Source organism: Myiozetetes cayanensis, unplaced genomic scaffold, assembly GCF_022539395.1.
Source record: "Myiozetetes cayanensis isolate MyiCay16 unplaced genomic scaffold, myiCay2020 scf12, whole genome shotgun sequence".
Lineage (NCBI taxonomy): Eukaryota > Metazoa > Chordata > Aves > Passeriformes > Tyrannidae > Myiozetetes > Myiozetetes cayanensis.
In genome coordinates this window covers 13734874-13754615 of record NW_026086826.1, presented here as the reverse complement: position 1 = coordinate 13754615, position 19742 = coordinate 13734874, and the positions used below count along the sequence as shown (strand labels likewise).

Genomic DNA, 19742 nt, shown 5'->3' with positions numbered 1-19742 from the left:
GCTGTGGAATTGATTTATGAGATTAATATGGTGCTGGAGGAGTTAGGGTGGGGTGTAGGGTATTAAAAGGCCGTTTGGGCTTGGGAAGGAGTTAGTCCTCTAACAAGGCTGACAGCATTCTACTAGTGATAATATGAATTTCCAGCATTGCAGCTTGTATGACTTAGGTGTGTAGTCAGGCTTTGAACCAGCTGGAGCATGTGTTGAACTTTCTCTTCATCTCTGAGCCAGAGCTGGTGGGATGGGGGTGGAGGTGTCCACTAGTGAAGCTGCTTCTGCAGCGCTGGTCCAAGAGACGAAAATACTAAAGCAGCTTAATGCCACCTCTAACTGAGAAATGATGGGAAAGAAGGGAACTGCAGTCAGATTCTGAAGATGGTAACTTTTGATTTTGGGAAAGTTTAAAACTCGAATTTATTACTCCTGGATTGGATATACTGTGCTGTCTGAAATGAAGCTAAAATGTCAAGGGCCTTGTTTGTTTGGGATATGGCTGAGTTAGGTCACACAAACCCTTCTTACCAACACCCAGGTTGTCCTTTGTTCCCTGGAATGGCCTGACCTCTATACAAGCCTGCTGTTCTGGGGCACAAACACCTGGATAGGTACTGAGATTATCACTCTGTGTGTGGTCACTGTAGTTGCAGCTCTGTGGATGCCATCCCATAGTGTCTTGTTGAATTTCAGTGAAGCTGCTGTGCCTACAGGCTCTGACTGTGTCCATTTTGCTCATTGTATTCATGGGGGCTAAAACCCATCTCCGTGGACTTGTGGTTTCATGGTGATTTCAGAGCCCTTTTTTGGAGATTGCTTTCAAAGGAGGCTGGGATGGCTCTTCCCTCATGGATAATAAATTGGTCATGCATGAGCAAGGAAAAACCTGCTTTCTGTATTTCCCACTGGGTGCTCATCCCATTCTGGGACATGGCACCAGGGTCTCATCCTGTCTCCAATGCCATGAGATGTGATCAGGGGACTGATCTACTGGAGTAGAGAAGCTTCAACCCTTCATGAGATCTGGCCAACCCTGCCTCTATATCAGACCTAAAACCAAGTCCATTATTTAGGATTTGAAAGAAGCTGATTGTTTTCCTACAGCTTGAAACAAAGGCATGGAGTGGTATTCCCATGTTTGCAGACCAAATCTTTCTGAGCAGATGGCAGAGCAATAGGGGAGGCTTTGGGCAGCTGCTGCTCCCCTGTAAACCGGAGGGACAGACAGAAGGTGGGCGTCCGGAGAGCAAAGCCTGCACAGGACTCTGGGGTGGTAATAAATTAGAGGCAAGAGTTGGAACAAGGCCACGAATGAGAATTTAATTGCACACTTCTTGTGTTTCCTGAGACTGAACCATACTAACTAGGAGTGATTCTGGAGGAAATGAAAAGCTGATACCTGATGAAATATCAGAGTGAGAAGCTGCATATGATGAGTCCTGGATGGAACAAACTGTGTCATTAATGGAAGTACAATGTCTGAATCCACCTTCTGCAACTTGGATGTGTCGAGTATTGGCTCAGCAATAATTTATCACTTGAGGAGCACTGCACAGACCAAGCGTGGTCAGACTGTGACCACCTCCTCCTCCTGCTGATTAATGGAAGATGAGGTAGGCAGGGGGTGATCAAGAATAGCCAGCCGAGGTGTCCTGGAGGATATTAGGAGGTTTGTTGTGTTTGACCTCCATGAAGTTAACAACAGACAGAGGAGACAACCTGTTCAGTCTGCTGAGCACTGAAGACCCGTGACCCACACTCCTCAGTAACCAGCCCACTCCAGGATCCGTGTGAAGGTGAGATGTAAGTTCACTCCAAAACATCAGGGGTTCTCAGACCTCAGTGTGTTTTGGCAATGTTTGTCAAAGATCTGCATTTTCGGGCTTTACGGGAGTCAGAAAACAGGGACTGATGGAAATAACTTGTCAGTGCTAAAAAGAGCTGGATACTTGACTAAAAGAACCCTTTTCGTTGGTAGACAGACTAAAGAAAACATACAACATTGGATATATCTTCTTATTGGTTGGCTCAGGAGTCCACTGGTACTTGAGAGAAAGCCAGCAGCAAGAAACGTCTGCCATTTGTGTCGATGCTCTCATAAGATCTCACAGAAACATCGTGTTATCCTTTTCAGCAAACTTGGCTAAGCATTTCAGACCATCTTAAATTCTGTTTTATTTTGAAGGATTAAAGCAAGTCAGAACTTCTGTTCAGGATGTGTGGGAATTTTTAGGGGACTGTGAAATGAGATATGTGTAAGGAGGCCTTTTGTAATACACCGGAGAAAAATATTCATATTAAAAAATGAGATGAATAAATGTGAATTCAAATCCAAGGTTGTGGGGATGGTTTTTTGTTGCCTTTTTTTTTTTTTTAAATAACATCAACTTTTGAAGGTGATCCAAGCAGAAAAGCATTATCTTCAGCTGCAGTATATCTCCACCATGCCTACCCTTGACTGGCTAATGCAAAAAGCAAACCAGTTGTGGGAATCAAATAACAACTGTTGTCCAGGGAAAACAGCCATGTACAATTCCAGCTGCTGCTGGAACATCAACAAAAACATGCTGTGAGCAGTGGTGGTGTGGCAGCCCATGGCGCAACGGTGATGGGAGGTCACCACCATATGAGGAGGGTTTGGTGCTCGCCTGACCTGTGGGAAGGTGCCTCTCTGGGGCTGGATCCCCCATGCTGGCTCTTTGGTTTTCTCGTTTCCTCTGGTTTCTGGGCAAGTTTTCAATGATTGTGTTCTGAGGCTGGGAAGGGGGAAATACTTTAATCAGAACAAACAACATGGCTTTGGGAAAAGGCTGAGTGTAGAGATGGGCCTCAATGAGGAAAGCAACCAGGATTTAGGGACAAGGAAATGATGCTTAAAAAAAAATTATTGGGTTGGGAAGGGGAATATTTGACTTCCAACAGAGCAATTGCCCTCTTCTGATGAACACTTGAGTATTTTCAGCTGGGGATGGCTTTTCATGTCTGTGCTCAGGACCTAGTCTGAAACAGGCACAGAAAGCTTCCTCCTGGAAGGGAGGGCTTGCAGACTATGCCAGCCGGCACTGCCCTGGGTTGATTCTCAGCAAGAGAACTGAGCAAGTTGTTTAACTTGGTCTGATGGAAGGTGTCTCTGCCTATGGCAGGGGGGTGGAACAAGATGGTCTGTAAGGTCCCTTCCAACCCAAACCTGTGATACCAACTTCCTTCTCTCTAACAAGGACTGGGATATAGTGTCTGAATTTCAGAGTTAGTCTCTGTAAGATCAGAGGAGACCAAATCCTCTCCAACCTCTGTCCAGGATCATTAAGCTCCACGCAGCCTCTTCATGTACCACCACCAGTGCTCATCCTCACCTCTTGCTTCACGTGGATTTCAGGAGGCTGAGGGGACTCAGCGGTTCCTCCAATACTTTGTTCCAATCATTTCCCACTGCTGGATAGGGAACAACTGCTAGTTTTTCGCGGCCTTTCTCTACAGCAATTTCTTTTGCCATGCTTTTCACAGGTAGACTAAGAGGTGCTGCAGTACCCACTGCTTTTTCTTGAAAGTTATGAATGCTGTAATTTGGTTGCTTCTCTAATTGGAGGCCCAGAGCCCACCCAGTTCTTCAGGTCCATGGCTGTACTGCATTTTCTCCACCTCTCAGGTTATTTCTGCAGTTGTCTTTGCTTTGTCTCCACTCCTGGCAAGGAGGCTCTTTGCCTTGAGGCTTGTTGAGACAACCTGAGGAAGCAGAGCTGTCACAGTGTCATGGCCAAACACAGAGATCTGGGGTCATGGTGGATAGCTCTGTCCCCTTGGTGCCAGGCTGCTCCCAGGGACTTCTGCCAGTGACTGTTTCCACTCTCAGGCTGTTAATGGAAACTTCAAATAGCATCAAACCAGGGTCACCTGGGAACCTTGAAATAACCTTCCCCTCCCTCAATCATATTCACTGCCAAAACCAATTTTTTGGGGCGATCTCATCTATAAAGATCTTCATCCAAAGTAATTTCATAATAAAATGAAGTATATGCCAGTTTTGTGGGGTTTTCTATCCAGACATAGAATATCAAATGTAATCAGGGCTGTTTAACCTCAAAAGTGGTGCTGATCAGCATTAAGTGTATCTTTACGTTTTTAGCACTTTGAATTTAATTATGTAGCCGCATTGCGCTCACTGTCCAAGTTTGATGCCAACAGATTTGACTCATTTGGCTGGACCACCTGAAATGCTGATTTGAATCTGGGGCTATTGCACCACAGACATCTGCCTGGTATTTTAAAACATATAAAAAAATACTTCTTTTTTGGCTTTTCTCACCAGGCCTTTAAAGGTTTGAAATTCTAGCTATTAGGACCAGCTCAGCATCTCTGCCTCTGAACTTGATTTTCAGGCAGGATGATGGGACCCCCAGTGCCTACCTGTGTGTGGGGAGGAGGGTTCCCTGCAAGGGGGGCCAGGCTCTGGCCTTGGCCATTGTTGGACTGAGAATGAGGAGACACCTTCTCCTTCAGCCCTAAGGCAGCAGAGCTGTCTCCAACCTGGTGCAAACAGATTTCTGGGTGTTACAGATGAAAACATCAGTGGATTCGCTTAGAAGAGCTATTTGTGTGAATTTTAATCCTTAATTGAGTTTAGTTGTAAAACCTTTGTATGACCTTTTTATGAATTAGGTGTAGACGAGTAGGAAATGTTTTGCATTATCACTTGAAAGTCCCCTTCCTGCTGTACCTTACTCCCACAAATAATTAGAGAGGAAAGGGGTAATTATAGAATCAATTGATAGCAGTATTTGGCTCAGACAATGCTAGAAGAGAAACTATAATTTAAGCTTAACATGTACTATAAAGTTGACGAAGAAAATGGAAATTTATGTAAATTCCAGCAGTCAATTTGTAAGGTTAGTGGCTACGTGGGATGCACATGTTTGTGACTGTTCTTTAGGTTCAGCTAGTTAGGGCAGCTTTCCAAACTAAAAAAGTACTTTCCTTTGGATACCATCCTCTGAAAATTTAAAAGCTTTTCAATGTGAAGAGGGTAAAACCAGTTGCTTGTGATTTGATTGAAACTTCCCACTTCTTCCACTGCTTACACCAAGAAGAGGGGACATGCTCCCTGGGGTGCTTTGTGAACATGTAGTGGCCAGGACAGAAGTCCCACAGGTCCCCACTTCATCTTGTATTTCCTAATAGTCATCTTGCTCTGAGGGGCTGGGGTGTTGAGCAGTTATTGATATGCTACAAAATGTATTATTATTATTTGAGTCATTCGCATAATTAAACACTAGGAGCCTTGACAGAAGCCAGAGCAGTTCTTAACAGGCAGGGTTCCCAATATGCTCTGCCCCAAAAGGCACATTTCTTCTCTTGCAGGCTCTCAGCTGATGTCCCCTATAATTTTGGATATCAGACCGACAGTGATGAAGAACAAAGCACCCTCTGAGGGCACAGGTACCGGGAGGCTGGTGGCAGGCTCAGACCTGCAGGGAAGGGCTGGGGTGGGTGCTGGTTGTGCTGGTGCTTGTCCCAGGGATGAGGAGCTGGACGGGATCCCGGCCTGGGTGTGAGTTATTGGATTTACCTCCACGTGGGAAGCTGAAAGCTCCTCTGATCGTTTATTCACTGTTATCATTTATTCTCAAATGTGAGAGCGAAGCTTTTGGAAAATAAGGTGAAAACCAGCAAGTCGCCTCCTGAAGCTCGTTCTGTTCCTTTGTGTTTTCAGCTGCACCCGCTGACTTCAGCAGAAAACATCGGCTTTTACTTGAATTTGTTCTTTTCAGGAGCAGCAGAAGCCTATGGAGGAGTGGGTGGGCTCTATTTTGTGTACAGCAACCCCCCAGGTTCAGTCTTACTCTAATTCACACTCGCAGAAAACTCCCACTCATTTGAGGACTAGATGATAAGGCTGTAAATTCCCAGTGTGGGAGTGGCTTTTGCCCCTGTTTACATCACTGTCTCGAGACCAAGGCAGAATTTAGCTCTCAGAAGCGTAAATTTTGGGTTGAACAGAAGCAGAAAAACATCACATGTGTTCTGAACCCAACTTAAATTTTAATGTTGGTAACAAGAAAAAGAACTCTTAAAGCTGTATTTGAGAATTGCTGACCATCACTAACCACTGTTTACTTTATATCTGCATTTGTAATCAATTTATAGAATACAATTGGAAATTCAGAAAAATCCTGGTCTAAATTAGGATTTTGGTCTGGAGAACCAGACCTTGGCCCTTTAAGGGGTAAGAGGAAAAGTAAGTTCATGTGTTTTTAAAATAACTTCATGAAACTTATTCTTTAATCTGCCAATTTCCGTTTCCATAGAAGTCTTTTCTCCACAGCTATTAAACATCTTTAAAATATAATTTAAAAAATGTAATAACCTTTGTCATCTGTTCTACAGCTTGCCTTCAGCCAGTGCACTACTTGTGAATACAGAATTTCAAATTAAATTTACTAATCTCATGGAAAAGGGACACTAGAAAATATTGCATTCACAGTTTATACTGCCACAGCAAGCTAAGAACAACTAATTCTATCAAGTAACAAAATAAATTATACATTCCCTCTCCTGGTTGAGCTGAAATATTGCACAAAATTATTGAAAAGCTTTTCATGTAAAACCGAAGGAAAATACCAATTATCGCCGTGTTCCTGGCGGCGGGTGGAGGGGGCTGGAGCTGAGTGTTCTGCTCTTGTGGTAATGGGACACACGTGAGCTGTTCCTCGGCAGATGGGCCTGTCCTTAGGCAGTCCAGAGGCACAGGAGGAGATCTTCCACCTCTTGGGGGATGCTGTAGGTGCAGGTCTGCCCAGTCCATCCCCTTGGCACAGCCACACACAGGCAGGAGCCCGGGGAGCTGTGTCCTCCTGGGGCAGTGGGGTGGTCTGGGCCAAGCAGGGCTCCCAAGATGGTACCATGAGGGCTGCTGAGGTGCAGAAGGCTGTTACTGAATCCCAAACCCCTCCTATTTCCAACAATCAGTGGTCAGTCACAGGTCACAGGTGTGTTAAGGCTCTTCCTGCAGAAGGGCCACTACACATACACTTTTTTCATGCCCATGTCTTTATGTGTATATAAAGCATATGTACTTTTTGCAAGCTGCAAACTGACAAATTGTGTGTTTGCCCCAAGCAGGTGTGAGTTCAAGACAAAGTCATTTCACAGAGTTACAGAATATGCCCAGTTGGAAGGGACCCACAAGGATCATCAAGTCCAGCTCCTGGCCCTGCACAGGACCATCCCCAAGAGTCACACCAGGTGCCTGAGAGTATCACCCAAACGCTTCTTGAGCTCTGGTAGCCTTGCTGCTTGGAATGCACTGTGACCAAAGGGGCTGTTTACCTCCCTTGGAGACTTAAAGAATTCCAGTGACTCTGAAATCAAGGCATCAAACCAGAGAAGTTCAAATCTTCTATGAGATCAGTTCTTCTGATTTTTTTTCCTGCTGCATTAAAGTGCAACTATTTAAAATGTAAAGAAATGCCCAAGCCTGCCAGGAGGTGCTCCTCCCTGCAGCTCCTGTTGGAGTGTTTTGGGATGTCCTGAGGCCAGCTGGAGCACAGCAGCCACATCCCTGCCAACACATCCCCTGGACAGAGGGCAAAGGGTGCTCCTGTGGATTGCAGTCTTTCATTACAGCTCCTATCACTGTCAAAGAGTTCTTCCAGGGACATCCCAGAATCTCCCTTTAGCCTCAGAAAAGTCCCCAAATACTGCAGGAGAACTTAGTCCAAGAGATTATGGCCACTAGAGCAATGACAGGAAGGATCTGGTAGTGTCTGGTGTAGAAAGGGGGTGAAATGATGATTCTGATGTGTGAATGAGGACCAGGAGCTTCAGGAATTAATTTCTGTCTCTAAAGATGAATTCAGAAAGGTAGGTTCAGGACTGTAAGTAACACCTTCCTTCCACCTTGCTCTCTTCTCTCTGGGTGGGGTATGGAGTTGACTTTTCAAGGTAATGCTCACACTCTGTGTGGCTCTGGAAGTGTGCAGTGCTCAGCTTGGACTCTCCACCCTGAACAAAGCCTTTACAAAGTGGAGTTTTAGGTGGTTTTCACCTATAAAACTGGGTTGGTGTTTTGAGTTTCTACCAAATCTATGCAGGAATACAGTGGAGAAATTTGTTTTTGATACAATGTAGTTTAACAAAAATCCAGCTCATTTGGCACATATTGTCAGTATAATTGGAAAGAAGTGGAGCTCCTCCTGCAAAAGCCATTTCTAGGAATGAAGTCAGAAAGCACAACCCAGCAGCTGTTCCAACAGCTCCATTTGGATGTGGCTGTCTTTCTGTCCATGCCCCAAGTAAATTGCTCGGAAACCAGCCAGAAATAAATGGGGAGGAATTGGTGTGCTGACAACAGTGTGCTTTGATTTGTCTTCTCACCCTACCACCAGCTGTCTGGCCTCGGGAGCTGACCTTTATTTAATTGGGACAAGTCTGGAAGGATCACTACAAAGCAGCAGGTCCCTGTGTTTGTTCCCCCACCTATTTGTGAGAAGAGGGTGGTCCAGGGAGTAGAACTGTGGTCTGCTGAAGCAGTTGCCTGCTCCTGTCAGGGCTCTCAGAGAAGCTTCAGAAGGAGGTGAAATAAAGCTCTCTTGCTCCCAGGAAGCTACACGGTGCTGCTCACCAGGGTGGAATGAGGAATGCTATCCTCAGGTGCTCTGCTCCACAGGAGGAGGTTTGTTAGAGGCAATTTCCTCAGAGCCCTTTTCTTCCTTGCTCAGAGCCCTGTCCCTCAAGCTTCTTCTGCAGCACACCAAGAGAGGTTTTGTTAAGGGAAGGAGGGAGAATCCTGCACAGGTGTTAAACACCAGCAAGTGGCTCTTTGGGCAAATGCTCTGGTGCTGGGCTCTGTCTGTGGGATGGGGATACACTGGGGTGGAGGTTTCACCTCACTCGAGCACAATGGGGGACACCTTTTCAAAATCAGCCTCTTTTGTGCCTCCCTACTGTGACTGCTGCACTCACAGAAGGGATTTCTAATTATTTTTTTTTTTCAGGAAAGGTGCTTGAAAAAATGTTTCTAATGAAATGCTTCTGGGTGCGTAATCAGAATTTTTTTAATGGTTCATGTCATAAGTGCAAAGAATTTTGGCTAAAGTTGAAGGTAAGGGTTTTTTTAATCAGCAATATGCTCATTATTCACTTCCCACTCTCAGCCAAGACAAGAAAAACAGCAGCTTTCTGATGAAAAGAAGAGGATCCATCAGGTCCCACTCACTTTTCATGAACTAAGAACTGATGTCAGTGACTGTCAGATTCAAGTGATTTTCCCCATAAATCTCCTCTTTACTGGCAAAAAGGAATCATTGTTCCCTAACACTGCACAAGCTTTTTGTTCAGGTTTGCTGTGTATAAAATTTAATGAGAACAGGCACGGAACACATCAAGAGCTGAGCATGTGTCAGTTACAAACCGTGTGTTTGAAAACCTTTTCCTATAATTATCTCCATTTCCAGTCCCCTACTCAGGGAGGATGAGGAAAGGGCCTTGTGTGCTCTTGGCAACAGTGCCTTCCCAAAGCAGCAGGAGAAGTGCCTGACTGACAGAATTGGATGTGGCTGGAGGAAAGGGAGAGAGGAGAAGGAATTCATCTGAGTCCAAAGTGAGGTGTCCCTGAGGCCCCGCTTCTGTGGCTGTTCTTCAATTTAGAGGGATTGGGTGGTTTTATTGACTGACTGGGCTGGTTGTGATAATCTTGTCTGCTGGTCACCCATCTGCTCTATCTCAGTTTGTGCTCTGTCCCTGTCCCAGGGAGCTGGTTATGGTCTATCCCTGTCCCGAGGAGGTGGTTATGGTCCATCTTTCCATCAGCATGTGGAGGGTACAACACAGTGGGGTCCTGGGCTGGGACACTGAGGACTGGTGCATGAGGAATGATGGTCCTGGTGAGGACTGGGAAAACAGTGACATCCCCTGGGATGCTCACAGACAAAGCTGATCCTACGTTAATGCACACACACAGCAGAGTAACAGTGGCCTCAGCCACCTGTGTCCTTGGCACCCTGTGCCTTTAGAAACACAGCCTGTATCAGTTTTCCACAAACAGTCTGTGATAAACTCCAGCTGCAGGGAGGAAACAGTGATGCTCGTGGACAGCCTGCACTATCCTGAGGCTCACTGCTCCAGGGCACAGCAGGTACTTTTGGGAACCCTGTTTAACCTGCATAGACTGAAGTCTCTGTGTTGGCTGCAACTCACCAGCCTGTGCAGACTTCGGACCTTTTGCTGCCCTGAGAGGAGGAACACAAGCTCAGATTTTGCCTTCATTTTGTGACAGAAATAACCACCATGGCTCTCTTAGTTCTAATCAGAAATGTAGTTTTTTTCTTTAGGGCTATTTCTTTTCTAAAAACAGGAGTAGCCAGGCTTTTAGGTCACAGGAGGGAGGGATGCAGCCAGGATGGGAGCTGTTCCTACCATTCACCACTCAGTGTGAGGGGGCAAAGCTGGGACTGAGAGGTCCTTGGTGCCAGAGTCAAGCAGCTCTGTCATGGGAAGAATGGAAGTTTCATCCAAAATTTTTCAGAGATGCCCTCCAGTTGAGCCATGAGGTGCAAAAAGGACCCCCTGGCTTCCCAAACCCCTTCTCAGAGAGGAATTTGTGTGTGGCTGGATCCAATTCTAGTCCCAGATTTGGTCTAGGACTGGAATGTCTAAAAATTAGACTTTAGACTAGAATGTCTAAAAGATTATAGAAGTGTAAATGAGCCCCTCTACAACTTTGTCCCACAGAATTAAGGATGGCAAACCAAATGTATACAAAATTAATTACTCTCTTCAATTGATGATTAGAATGATTAGAATAAAGCATCTTAATCAGAATTATCTGCTACACAACATCGGTAGTCCTAAGTACAATTATAGTACATTACTTATTAAGTCAATAATTTCAAAGCCATCTTACTAATTATCAAGTAGAGATTGAAGTTACACCAATGTCTGCAGGCTCAGCCCTGAGATGTGACCTTGAGCGGTGTCACCACTCCAGGGACGAATCTCCATGCACACTTCTAGGAGGGGTATGTTAGAACATCCTGTCATCCACCCCTGTCCCTGGAAGTGTCCAGGGCCAGGTTGGATGGGGCTTGGAGCAACTTGTGAAAGGTGTCCCTGCCATGGCAGGGGGTAGAAAAATATAGGCTTTAAGGTCCCTTCCAACCCATACCACTCTGGAATTCTAAATGTTCTTTCAATGGTTATAGGTGAGTGTTGCCCTCACACAGGTATTTTACAACAATAAAATTCAGCTTTTGTGATGCTGTGATTCATTATCTTAACTCTTAGGAGTATGCTCTTAGAAATGTCAAGATTTGTCATCTTAAAAGGCAGAAATCAATCAGCAAGTGAAAACAAGCACAAGGATGTATTGTAATTTTTTAATGACTTTTTGAGGCAATTAGAAGTTAATCTAAATCCTTGCTTCTACAAAACCCTTGTCCTAGAAAGTTATTGCGGGAAATGAGAATTCCCATCTACTTGAAAGCTTTTCCTCAAAATCCAGAGGTTTGGCCAGTGCTGGAGACAGAGGTGGTGGTGTCTTTTGCACAGGGTAGAAATCCAGCCTTCTTTGTATAAGGACCGTCCAGAAAAACATAGTGATTTTTGGATGGAAATGATGGGGAGGAACCACAAGAGTGAAATAAAGTGTTTTCTTTCCCATCTCCAATCTCTAAAGAGAACAGTAAATATTTCATCTTGTTTGTGATCGTCTGCCACACTCCAGCAGTTTATCGGGTACATTAATAAATGTATGAAACGTGACCTCAGTATAGTTGAGCATCAAACATGGGGTTGGCATGAACCACATGGACCCCGAGAGGTGCAGTGCATTTGCTTTCTCGGCTCTTACCTTGCACAGCCCGCCCAGCGTTGGTGTTGGAGTGACTTTGGAAATGTTTACCAGGACTGTGCTTTAAGCTCAGCATTCAATTAATAAAAAGAGAAAGAGGTCGTGCCCATAATTTGTGTTTGGCATTGGAGAACTCGCGGGTTGTCAATAGCATTTTATTTTTTTCTTTGCAATCTATTAAAGGTGTTTAATTTCATTTTAACCTTAAACAGTTAGAGCTGGTAGTAGCCATCAACACTAAATTAATACAGTTGTTTACAGGCATTAATTGCCATGGCTGAGTGGTAACAGTGCCTCGACAAAGTAAACCCCTGATCTGACCATCTCCCAGGGAGCGTGTCCAAAGCAGTGGGTTACGGAGCTGCGAGACGTCTTCTGCAGTTAGGACTGAGTGATCCTTATTAACTGCCCTGTGCCATGAGGGGCACAGCCTGTGTCCTCCTCGGGTTCTGATTTCCTGCCCTTCATTTACTGAGTGTGTACATCAAAGCAGAAGTAATTTCCCATAATGGAGTGGGGTGTGAGTGCAATGGAGCCCAGACAGTAATAGCTACAACTGCTTGGAGATGCTTTTGTACAGTAGCATTTTATTGATGTTTCTTCCTGATAACTCTTCACTGAGTGCAAGCAAAATAAACTGGAGTAGTAAATGCCTTGGAAACCATTTTGGAGAGATGACCTGAATGTTTCTGCCTTCTGTACCTTTGACAGCGGTGAGTGTGTAAGGAGAGTTGCCTCCAAAGGAAAGGCATGGCAGTAAATGATGCAAATTGGCAAGATTACAGAACGTAATGAATCCAAAGAAGATTTAAAAATATAATTGGAAAGAATGTCAAAGGAAAAAATGCTTAGTGTGTTTTGTCTGTTATTGGGACTTGAGCTCACATCCTATTAAGAAATTTGCCCATGCCAAGGAAAGAGATGAAATGTCTCACCGACTCCTGCGAGCACTGATAGCACACAGTAACTGTGTGCAGGGGTGAGTGCAGAGCTGCTGTCGTGGGTTCTTTTATTGTTCTTTAATTCCTAAGGGAAGAGAAAATCTGTTTCTTAGAAAATTCTTCTCCGTGTTTTGATTTCTCCTCTGTTTCCTTATGCTAATCAGGCTCATGTGATGGCAACTATGATTATGGAAAGGGAATTAACCATTTCAAGGTGCTGTGTCTTCTGCCTGCAGCAGTAACTGCTGATGAGCATCACTGTGTGCTGGGGCTGTCCTGCCCAGAGTAGGGAGCCCAGCACTTCTCCTCTTGGCAGGCTAGGATGAGACTTGGGGCAGTGTGGCCATCAGCATCTCATTCTGAGCAGGGAATAACACATTGTCTTTGCCCATTGGTAGAGATGTCCCATTTGCTATGAATTACAGGAGCTGAGGGTGCAGAGAGCTTCAGGAATCATCACAGTAACTGATGCTGTGCTGCAGAAATAAGCCAAAGTGTCCATTTTCCATAGCAGGCAGACTCTTTGCCAGGGGCAAAGCTTCTCTTCAACTTACATCCTGGGAAGGGAGGATAAAACTGACTTCTGAGATCATCTCTGTTGAAGAAAGAGACCACACATCGATGTGTTTAAAAGGAGAAAAGTAATTTTCTTCTAATATGGTAAAGGGTGACTAAGTAGAAAAGCTAAAGGCACTTAAATAGTAAAATGAAAATGAAGGTTAAAAATGTGTCTTGGACGTTTGTGTACTGAATCACTCAGGTGCAGACACTGTGTGTTGCTTCTTGTAGCACAGAGCATTTTCACTGATTAACATGCTCCGGTGTTTTTTTTATCCCCATTGTTTTTTAGCTCAGGTCAGTTCTGTGATTTTGGCAGTAAAGGTGATAAATATGCAGGTTTTTCCAGCTAGGGCTGTACAGAAGTGCTGAGCTGGTGTAGAAAAACTGCAAAGTAATTCAAATTGGGTTTCATTGATGGCCAGAGACAGCAGCAGTTCCTCAAGCCACAAACTCAGGTGTATCATTCCCAGTTGGTTTGGATGCTCCTACGCATGCCATAGGTGCTGATGGCACTGTAATCCCTGTGGCAGGACTGTCCCTGCTCTGGCATGGGCATGACATTCCCCAGGGACCATCCCCTCTGTGTCTGGCAGCACTGCCACCATGGCACTTCTGCACTCTGGGCTTTGAAGATTTTATTAAGTCCATTCCCACTAGGAAATCTGCCTGAGACTTATTTCATTAGGAAAATAGTTTCATTAGGAAAATACAAATAGACATGAGGTAAATCTTTACAGTGTGGATCTAAGGGAGAGTGGAAGCACATCGTGGTTGTTGTGCTGGGTACAGCTGTGACTTGTGGGGTTTATTATGGCTTCTCATGGTGCATAATTCCTCTTGCTTTCCAGTAAAAGTCTTGGGAGAAAAAGGTAGGAGAGGAATTAGGAGTTTTGGAAACTTGTCTGCAATATTTCTGCTATTTGGAGCAAAGCTGATTGTGTGCCTTGTAAAAAGGAGAATTTTGTTGATGGTCATTTACTTTGGGGAGCATCAGACATTTTGAGGAACAAAATAGAACCTCAGAATCACTGAGGTTGGAAAAGCCCTCCAAGACCATCGAGTCCATCCTGTGCCCGATCCCCACCTTGTCACCCAGCCCAGAGCACTGAGTGCCACATCCAGTCCTTCCTTGGACACCTCCAGGGATGAGGACTCCACCACCTCCTCAGGCAGCCCCTTCTAATGCTTGACCATCCTTTCCAGGAAGAAATTCCTCCTAATGTCCAACCTGAACCTCCCCTGGTGGGAGGTTTATCAATAGTATTGATAAACCGACAAATTCAAATGGTAACAATCTTTATTCCTTCTGTTCTGATTTCTAAAGCACCTGTCACTGCAGGGGTGTAACTTGTCTTTGGGCCAATCTGGGAAAAATGATGTGACCTGGTTCAGCCACTTACCAGGACCTCTCTGGGGCTGGTGGGTCATGCCACAGAACATGGGACAGCACACTTGGAATTAGCTTTGGATTGATAATTTAGATGATGTTCAAGGTCTTTTGATAATGCAGATGATCCTTAAGATGCCTTACAACCTTATGATTCTATGATTTTATATTTTACTTTTAAATTCCTGAGTTCAGAATAGTAATAGTCTTGATATGCCACTAAATAATAATAAATAAAGCAATTGAAAACAAAACCCAAACAAAAGATGGAGATTAATGTTTGATCACTGGGGGGAAATGTGCCAAGTACAATTTCAATATTAAATTCCAAATAGCATTTTTAGAATCTCTGTTGCTCCCAGCCTTCCCTCTCTTCTTTCAGCCAGCAACAGGGCTGGGAGTACCAAACTGGGCTTTAATGGGCTGTTTATGCAGGGGACAATGAGCAGCAGATGCCCATTGATAATGGTAATGTGGATGCAGACATGGGGTTGAAAATGTTTCTAAAGTTGCTGAAGAAGCAGGAAAAAAATGTATGTTTCTTATTTGAATGAGTTTTACCTTTTTATCAAGAGATGGCTGAGGAGTCTCTCTGAAATGCCAGGAGCCTGAGCAGCACCACAAACAGATTCCTGAATCAAATGGAAATTAAGCTTTCTGCTACATTTCTGCAATAATCTATTCAAAGAGGAGAAGAAGCTAAAAACCATAATAACAATGGGAGAAATTATACAGCCCCACGGTTTTTCCAGCACTGCTGTTAGCAGAACACTGGATTGATGTTGTACCTATTTTTATTTTTGCTGCTGGAACAGCCTTTGTCACAGAAAGAAGGCACACAAATTTCAATAGCTCCTACATTTTGTGAAATATATGAAGTGTTGCACTCATCTGACCTTTTCAGAATTTTTCATTTCAATTGCCTGGTCACCCCAGTCTTTTGCAACAGGTTGGGCTTCCCTTTAATGGGAAGAGGAGGAGTGCAATGGTCAACCATTCAAAATACTGAATATTAAAAAGGTCAACAGAGTATGGCATGGCAATGTGAAAATGAGACAATACAATCCCAGATACCTCCTTACAGTGACAAAAATTGTAGCAAGGAGAGAAAATGTCACAACACAAATCCATTTCCAGAACGGATGGGAGTGTGGTGTTCAGTGAGTCTGTCCTTGCTGCAAAGTTCAGGCTGTGTCCCTGCAGCCTGTACAAACCCCAGGGAATGGGGCTGTATGGCTGACAGGCAAAAGTATTCAGAGTCTGAGTCATAGAATCATGGAATGGCATCAGCAACGGGTGAACACTGGGCTCTAGCCTTTATCTCTCCCACCAGTTTGGATGCCAAGAGAATGGGACTCGAAGTGCTCTTGGTCATGGTTTTAAACTAGTAGAGCTCCAGAGAGATAATTAGAAAAAGCCAAAACCAGATATGAAACAGCCTGTACCTGCCTTCACTCACATGTAAAATATTTGGGATGGGACATACGTGTCCTGCCTGCTGGGACTGTGGAACAGTGTGGGGAGAGAGGCACTTCTTGCTGTTACAGCCCACATTGGATCAGTTCAGGTGCTTTTTTATGAAATACACTGACCAGGGGCCATGGTTTCCCAGCAGAGTATTGGCAAGTACCATAAAATCCCCAAAGCAATAAAATAATGATTGACAGAGGAACTTGGCTCATCACCTGCTGCTGCCTTTCTCCTGAGGGGGATGCAGGAGGCACCCTGTGTGCCCTCCCCATGGGGCTGAGCTGGGAAAAGCTCCTCACCTTAATCTCTTTGGGCTATTTGGGGTTTATGGGGCAGAACCAACACTTCAGGCTCCATTTGCAAACTAATGTTCAGGAAATGCACGTCCTGCTCTCTGCCAGGCTGAGCGAGGAGCCCCCCCTCGAGGCAGAGCCAGCCTGGGAGGGTAATGGCCCGGGGGTCTGAAACAAGTCTTGAGAGTATAAACCAGAAAGGTTTACACCCAAAATTGTTTATATATAGGAGCTGAGTGTCCCTCTCCCTATAGTGTGTAACACAACCAGCTCCTCCCCTCTGTCTCTGACAGCAGAACGTAAGGCACATGCTGAGTTAGGAGGATCTCCATTTATTCCTTAAAGATCTTTTACTGTCCCAGGTGCCCCTTGATCTGTTTCAATCCTGTTTTCCAGACTCGGAATTGGTGTTAACATACCATTGTTCTTTCAAAAACACAATTCCATTATTGACTCATCCTTAATTTCCTGTCAAAATTATTTTAATACTTATTTTCTTCACAATAAATGTTACATGTGGGGTTTTTTTCTCTCCCATGTATTTCTGGTTGCCTATTTATTTTTTAACTATTCACCTCCCCTGGGAGCATGGATCAGTTCAAGAGCTTTAAGCAAGTGGAGGGAATAAGAAAAGCCAGGTATCCCTGGCTCTCAGATCCCTCTCCCTCCTCCCTCTCCCTCTCAGTCTGGGAGGAGGGAACCAGGTGGTTGCAGAATGGGGGGGCTGCCCTGGGGTCTACCTGGAGGGCTGCCAGAGCATGGCTGGGGCTCCTGGTCTCGCACAGCCCCAGGCACAAGGGGGATTGGCTGTCCCTGGGGAACCATCTTCCTAACTTTCTGCCAGATAATTGTAGAATCATAGAATGGTTTGGGTGGGAAGGGACCTTAGAGCTCATCTCATTGCACCCCCTGCCATGAGCAGGGACACCTTCCACTAGACCAGGTTGCTCCAAGCCCCATCCAACCTGGCCCTGGACACTTCCAGGGATGGGGCAGCCACAGGGCAACCTCTGCCAGGGCCTCACGACCCTTGCAGGGAAGACTTTCTTCCCAGTATGCCATCTAACCTTGTCCTCTACCAGTGGAAAGCCATTCCCCCTTGTCCTGTCACTAGTTCCTGATGAAGAGTCCCTTTCTTCATCTCCCTCTGGCTTCCTTGTAGGTCCCCTTCAGATACTGGAAGGAATCTGAATTATGGCAGATTGGTTCAAGCTTCTCACAACTCACTTGGTTTTGAAGTAGAATTCACAGTGGGTATAGCAGGAGTGGGAAGTGCCATCACCTCTGCAGGGTGTGGCTGTGGGACCTCAGGTGTAGGAACCCAATCTGAAAGGGACACCTGGGCTGTGGTGCCAACTCTTACCTTAATTATCAGCAAAACCTCCATGAACTGTTGCAGTCCAGCTCTGTCTTACCAAAATAAGGGTTGTTGTCAGCAGTGACACCGAAGCCCAGGACATGTGAGCTGGCAATGACCTGCCAGGACCCCGGCACTGGTGAGGCCCCACTGATCCTCTGCCCTGACTCCCCTTCTATGGGAATTCTGCCGAGCAGACATGTCGTCCTTGTATTTTGGGTGTTCCAAAGACAGGAGGGGAGGGGAAAGGAAAGAAAGAGAGAGGAGGGTAGGGGAGAGTCTTCCTAGCCTCTTGAGGAGACTTCAGATCAGGTCTTTCTAAACTGTTCCCCTGCTTCTCTGCTGGGTGTTAATTATTACAGCTTGCAACTCAGGAATTTTGTTCTCAGTCATATCCTAGTTTTATTCTCGATGCATCTGAATGGCAAATTATTCATTTGCTCTAATCACAGTGGGGTTAGGATCTTCGGTATGCTAGTGACAATATTAATTGCCTAGTGAGTGTTCTTCTGAAGAACGGAAGTTAGAAAGAATGATTCCACACCCCAAGTCATTAGGAGAGAGGCTCAATTCATTATCTGGGTGTTATTATTACTAATGACATAGTAATAGACTCCATACTAACAGTAAATATCTTTTTATCAGCTCAGTGTTTTACTTAATAGCCCTTTTAACTTGCAGCTGAAGGTTTGTGCCACCCTCAGCTGACACACACTGTGCTGCCTCTCACTGGGAGCTGCTTCCTGCATTGGCTCTGGTGTGAATCCTTTCTTTTGCAGGTGCTCATAGGGCCAGGCACAGATGTGGGGCCACACTGGTGATTTTTGGCCATTTCTGTGTTTTCTGGCGAGTGGTGTGTGCTGAGGCCCAGGGAGGACAGGGAGGCAAGGCAGCCCAGAATAGGCTGGGGGGGCTGCCCTCCCCACATACTGTCTGCTGTTCACCTGGGGAATGACGACACACAGATATACCTGTACCTGTAGGGAGAAACCCCATCCAGCCTTCTTCCCTGTCTCCAGGAGCAAGACCTTGTGAATACATTCAAGGCCAGGATGGATGGGGCTTGGAGCAACCTGGTCTAGTGGAAGGTGCCCCTGCCCATGGCACGGGAGTTGGAACCAGATGAGCTCTAAGGTCCTTCCCAACCCAAACCAGTCTGTGATTCTGTGAATACATTTCTGTATAAACACAAAAATCATATCTCAAGACTGTCTATGAGAAATCTCTTCTGGAATGACCCCGAACTCTGCACTACCCAAGGGACCTGAAAATACCAGGGCATGAAGCACAATTTTGTGGGGTTTTTTTGCACCAGGTTTGGTTTTCCTCCAGGGGAAAAGGGCTGTGGTGGATAGATTTGGGTAGGCTTTGAACCATTCAAGACCAGTACATGCCCTCCCCATCTTCCTAACAGAGCCCTCAGAGCATAGGACAGGCTGCTCTGGAGACTTGCATTTCTCATTTCCAATTGATGCTGTTTTCCAGGGATCTGGACACCAGATCCTGGTGGAGTCCCCGAACTGCCCCGTGGCTCTGCACTCCTGCATTGAAAGGAGAGGGAGGACAGAAGCACTGCTGAGGTGTGGGGAGAGGGTGAGGTCTATTTGTTTCTCTCCCTTTCATCATTTCAAAGTGTTTCATGTGTTGAGGACCTCTGGTGCTGCTCTGTCACTGGGGGTCCCACCCATACCCAGGGGAGGGGACACTGTCTTGCTGCTGAGGCATTGATGGAGAAAAGACAGCTGGATTACAAATCCCTGATCCTATCCTAGAGGGAATCTGCTCTTGGAAAAACAGTATTAAGAGACATTCCAGCATTGTATCCTCCTATTTCCTATCCTAGGTGTACCAAGACAATTCTGGTGGTGCAGTGGCATACAAAGCGATTTATTAATGA

The 19742-nt window shown here is 45.3% G+C and overlaps 2 long non-coding RNA genes across 2 annotated transcripts in view; both read left to right on the top strand.

The window, feature by feature from the left end:
- The window catches only part of LOC126635329 (uncharacterized), a 494663-nt gene that overhangs the window by 137680 nt on the left and 337241 nt on the right, over positions 1 to 19742 (top strand). The window lies entirely within an intron of this gene.
- Positions 1348 to 12769, top strand: LOC126635330 (uncharacterized). Its single transcript, XR_007627671.1, has 3 exons — positions 1348 to 1790; positions 5350 to 5427; positions 7111 to 12769. It is a non-coding gene; the product is annotated as an uncharacterized LOC126635330 (long non-coding RNA).